Below are 6000 nucleotides of genomic sequence, written 5' to 3' on the forward strand. Positions count from 1 at the left end.
ATTGATTCATTCTATTGATATTCACTACCATATTCACCACCACCATTCATTCTGTTAATATTCACCACTACCTGTTATCACCAAGGAGATAAACCAGCATCCAGCTGCCTGTGGGATAAAAAGGTGTGTGTCTGGAAAGTGGCATAATACCACCTCTGTCCCCAACAAGCTTGCTGGCTTTAAACGAGAATGTTTAAACGAGAATGTTTAAACGAGCAGAGTTCTGAAGTCCTTGAGGATCTCAGTGTAAATATATTGAGGCCATGTTTTCCAGTAAATTAAAAGTGATTGCTCTAAATTGATGTGACTTGAAAGAATGAACTGAAATTATTATACATGTAAGACTATTTCTAGGCATTGTTAGAAATAAATGTGCTCGGTTCTCATATCCCCCTTTAATCAGGATTTTTAAACCATCACCAAGGTATGGTCCTAGGGCAGCCAAAGACTGAATTTGTCCCAGCTAACTTGTAACCTCCTAGATATTTTGAAAATATATTGAGTATTTTCCCCCCAGATGACTCATTAAGATGAAGACTGTTCTGGGAGAAGGTCCAAAATCATCTCAGATGTGTAGGTTTTGGAGACTATTCAAAAGGGCTGTTCCATGGAATTTGAGTATACCAAGGTCAAATCAGTTTATTTAGGCAATGTTTATCAGCAAACTGCATAAAAAGAAGAGAATCCTTTTCTTTAGTCCCTAGTGCTTTATACAGCAGCTATTACTCCAACATAGCAGTCAGAAGAGTATATATTTCTTCTGTTTTCCAGAGTAATCGTAGATGGTTAAGAGTAGGTTAGATAAATGTCTATTAGGGATGGTCTAGACAGTATTTGGTCCTGCCATGAGGGCAGGGGACTGGACTCGATGACCTCTTGAGGTCCCTTCCAGTCCTAGAGTCTATGAGTCTATGGTCACAGTAGTTAATCGGAAAGGTTTATTTAAAACAACAAAACGTGTAAACCACATAAGGACATTTTTTCCACCAAGACCAATGTCTTATAAATGTATCTTTATTAAGTCTGTTTCAAAGAGACAATCTTAGGCCATCAAATTTTCTAGTTCTAGGGTAGAGTACACCTGCTGTTAGATCAAATGACATGACTTTAAACTAAGAACATTCACAAAGTAACTCAGCCCTCGTCCAGACTAACCCGCGGCATCGGCGGGTTAAAATCGATTGCTCGGGGATCGATATATCGCGTCTAGTCTGGACGCGGTGTATCGATCCCCGAGCGCGCTTACATCGATTCCGGAACTCCATCAATCCGAACGGAGTTCCGGAATCGACGCGGAGAGCCGCGGACATCGATGCCGCCCCGTCCAGACTGGTGAGTACCTCGATTTTAGAAATTCGACTTCAGCTACGTTATTCTCGTAGCTGAAGTTGCGTATCTAAAATCGATTTTATTTCCTAGTCTGGACGTGGCCTCAGAATCACATTTTCTCGTTTAAAGCCAGCAGGACATCCCATCATGCCTATGTTTTAATTACATGATGTTTTGATCAGCATTCCCATTCATTAATGATCAGTTCTTTCGTTTCAAGTCAGAGCAGTATTTAGTCTTCAAATAGAAGTTCATATTATGGACACTACTATGTCCAACAAGAATTCTTTATTTTTGCTTTTTTTTTTAAACAGTTCTAATAAACAGAAAACATGACATTTATAATATTAAAACAGAGGGTCCTTTCTAGGCCAACTAAATGAAATACATTAAACATGTTAAAATATTTTAATGTATTACAATAGTTTGAAAGATTCTATAGTTCTGATAAACAAGCACCTGATCCTGATAGGTATTGATTTTTGTGAGTAGTGGATGCTGCTTAGCTGCTATCTGGACCAAGTCCTTAATAGATGCCTACTTCTTGAAGCAACTGCAGTTGAGTTACAGTTATTACATACATAGAGAAATAGTTTTGTGCTTCACACAGAGAACGGGGTTTGTTTGTTTTTTAAACAATTAATTCACCAACCAATGTGACAGTTTTTTGGTGGGGAATAGTGACTCAATTTGTTGCTTAATGTAATTTAGTACAGAAAGCTTGACTGTTGTAAATGGTTTATTCCGGGTAATCAATATTTCATGGAATTTATTTTGCTCTTTTTCTTTGTTTACTAGATTATGACCCAGATCGTCAGCTAGCTCCACTGAAGTCAGTTATACCAATTTACAATCAGTTAAGGATCTGGCTCCTTATTTCCAGTTCAGTACAGTTGGTCCAACACTAGCAGTCTACAGATTTAATATTCGTTTTTGAGCAATTGAGAAGATTTTTAGTAACTTCCCGATCTCCTCTGTCCCATATATTAGTGTTTATCAGTGCCAAATAGTCACAATAAAAGGGTTTGTTGTATAATTTTCCTGAGTTATTTCAGAGTATGACTTCTTCATTGGGTCCAAACATTTGGAATATAGGTCTTTTGCAGAAGCAATGATAAGATCTGACTCTTTCTGAATGGCGTTTAGGAAAAACTGGTGATATGCATATTTAACACAAGAACTGCCCAAGATTCAAGAAGCTTTAAAGCCTTTGTAAAGCTTAGAAGACCAACCACTTTCTCTTTAAGAAGCCTAATTCCTCAAATTAGAGGCCGAGGACACACTTCTGTCCAGTGGGTCTTCATTTGTAGTACCTATCTCACGTATGTAAATAGGGGCCTTAAAGAAGACTCTCAAAGAATTTTTAAAGATCTCGATTTTTTTCCCTTATTATTTATTTTTTTAAAATATGTCCTGAAAGACTGGAGGTGAGGGAGGAAGAGGGGTTGTGTTTGTTTAATATATTCTTTTATCTGCCTTTTTTATCTTAGAAACTTCATGAATGTCAAGACTGATCTCTGCTTTTGCTGGAGGACCTGCTAGATGTGTCAGAGCATGTTTACTTTGAACTTTCACATCATAATTGAAAGAGTTGTTGAAAACTAACAGAGATATTCTTTATCCAACATGTTAATTAGTCATGGAAGCTGAATAGCAAAAAAGTCAGAAGTTTTAAGTAGTTTGACTCAAACTCTCTTCCTACCTCATTTCCTCAGCTTTCATATTCTTCATCCTTGTGATGGGAGAAAACTGACACAGCAGCAGCAGCACTGCTGAGAAGGATCTGGTAATTGTGGATCACAATCTCAACATGAGTCAGCAGTGCAGTGCTATTGCAGAAAAAGTAAATACAATTTTAGGTTGCATTAACAGAGGCGTAGCATTCAAGTCATGGGATATGATAGTACCACTTTACTTGGTGCTGGTTAGGCCTCAGCTGGAGTACTATGTCCAATTTTGGTCAACAGTTTTATAGAAAGGATATAGAGAAACTGGAAAGGATCCAAAGAAGAATGACAAAGATGAGCAAAGGGATGGAATGCAAGCCATATAAGAAAAGCCTGAAGTAACTGGGTATGTTTAGTTTGGAAAATAGGAGAGTAAGAGAGGACATAATAGCGGTCTTCAAATACTTGAAAGTCTGCCATTAAAATGATGGCAAAAAATTGTTTTCTTTTGCCACAGATGGCAAGACAAGAGGCAGTGGGTTCAAACTACAGCATAGCAGATTTAGATTAAATCTCAGGAAAAACTTCCTATTTCTCAAAACAGTAGGACAATGGAACAGACTGCTTAGGGATGTTGTGAAAGCTTCTTCCGTGGAGGTTTTCAAAAGGCTGCACATAATCATCTGTCTTGGATGGTTTAGATACAACACATCCTGCATCTTGGCAGGGAGTCAGCCCTAGATGACCCTTGTGGTCCCTTCTAACCCTATGATTCTATGATGTCATCATTTCACTCCAGTTCTCCAATCCCCATAGAATTTGCTAGGACAGACAGTACTTGAGTTTCTAAGTGAAGAACAAGTAGAATACGTGTATGTTATAAAAAAGCAAAAAGGCCATGGGCCTGATTTTTTTTTTCTCCTTTGCAGGTAACCTTTAACATTTTAACAGCAATGTTTGAAAAATTCCATATCAGATTCCTACGTGTAACCTATAAAGAGGGGCTGCTTTTATGTATGTGCATTCAGATGTGTTGGAGATGGGCGGTTCCTAAGTATGGGTCTTTGCATTTTTTTTTAACTTTTGTGTACCTTTTTAAGTTCTATGATGTAATGATTTAAATGCATGATTTAATGCAATACAATACAATGTGATACATTCCTTTTTATTTTATGTGGTGCTTTACCACTGGAACTACATTTGGAAAGGGAATCCTGGTTTGAGCTTGTACTATAATGAATATTAAGTTTTTTAATGTATATGTCAACTGCTATGTAGGTGCGTCATCAGATGAAGAATATTTAATTGAATATATAGGTACTATGTACACTGAGAAAATTACAGTCCCTAAACACCTATTCAGAAGGAGATCAAATTTAATGTCTTATTATATGTAGTTTTATTTTAAAATACTTTTAAACAGTGACTTATTTGGGAAAAATATGACTAATGGAAGCTAATGAAGGGAGCAGTTAAAGGAAGAATATATTCGCTGAAATAAAACACAGTCTTGATTCAGACTTTTTTTAAAGGCACATTTTTGAGGGTAACAATAAGTTTTGCAAGTGCTTACACAGATCCATTCTACTATAAGTATGCGCACACCCCATGCACAGTTGTTAGAGAACTTTTTCCCCTCAGCATCAGGCAGCTCAAGTGCCCTCTGCCTTTTTGCACCACTACCTACAGGCGTAAGGGAGCTGAGCCGCTCCCAACCTCCCTTAGTTCTTTCTTAATGCCTGTGACAGTCATTGGAGCGCTTCAAGGCTTGTTGTAGCAAGTTCTTCCCCCACTCCACTGTATATACCCAGTCGTTCTTAGTAATTAGTTAATTAGTTAGGTAAAGTGCCGTTTAATTAGATTTTAGTATTAGGTTTTAATTTTTAGGTCTTTTTTTTACCAAATTGTACGATTTGGTACTGGGGTTAGTCCCATTACAACACCTCACTCTCCAGAGCTTAAGATCAGCCAATCCTTCAATAAGACAGTGTTGGAGTCATATATGCAGCCTCAAGAGACCTGTGTAGTCTCTGGGTGCCAGTATCCCCAGTCGTACAAGAAGCCTTACAGTCAGTACCAATGCCTGTGGTCCTGCTTCACCACAGCAGGAGTATGTGGTACCTCCACAAAAGCTGGTGCAATTGAGAGGCAAGCCAGCAATGATATCCCCACAACTGCCATCCTCAGGTTCTATCTTCCTCAGGTCTGACTAGCTCTGCTTCTGCATTGTCACTCTTCTTCTTCAGGTTGGGAAGTATATTCTTCACCCTAGGCAGAGAGTTGGGGACTGGGGGCCACACAGCAGTCACAGCACTGGTCTCCTCCTAAAGGGTAATAGCCCGGTCAAGGATGGTCTCAAATTGTCATTTTATTTGCACTGACCAAAAAGATCACAATATTTCACCAAATAACTGTATCAAATGAACAGGGTAGTCCAAACTCTAGAATGTTGACCCAAAATTTGCTCTGAATCCATCTCCCAAGAGCAGAAATATGCCATCTGAGAAAACTGTGCTCAACTAGATGATGCTACAGGTGACATCCTGGCCTTATTGAAGTCAATGGCAGTGCTCCCAATAACTTCAGTAAGGTCAGGATTTAACTTTAAAAATCTTCCTGTCACATACAGTGAAACTCAGGAAGCCCTGAAAAATATTTAAGCCATCCCGTGAGATAATCAGTGTTTTTCCTGACTGGCTCCTGAAAGCCACTGAAGATCAACTGTGCCCACAGTTAACAGGTCTTATCAGCATCTGCTATGAGGACTACCAGTCAATCCTACTGAAAAGTGTGATAGTCCATGCTGCAAACTCCTCCCCCTTTTAGTTAAAGCATAATTGGAAGATTTTCTATTTAAAAACAAACCAAACAAAAACATTAAACAATGTATTACAAAGAGGTCTTCCTAGAACCTGAGAAGAGTGAAGAACCAGAGGACTCCAGGATATCCACTGGGACCTTACCATGCAGGTCTCATTTATCTAGAAAGCACATAGATACTGCG

General features: G+C 38.6%; 1 protein-coding gene across 1 annotated transcript in view; it reads left to right on the plus strand.

Moving 5' to 3' along the window:
- The window catches only part of GTDC1 (glycosyltransferase like domain containing 1), a 288981-nt gene that overhangs the window by 172283 nt on the left and 110698 nt on the right, over positions 1–6000 (plus strand).

Source organism: Gopherus flavomarginatus, chromosome 10 (assembly GCF_025201925.1).
Source record: "Gopherus flavomarginatus isolate rGopFla2 chromosome 10, rGopFla2.mat.asm, whole genome shotgun sequence".
In the NCBI taxonomy this organism is placed as follows: domain Eukaryota; kingdom Metazoa; phylum Chordata; order Testudines; family Testudinidae; genus Gopherus; species Gopherus flavomarginatus.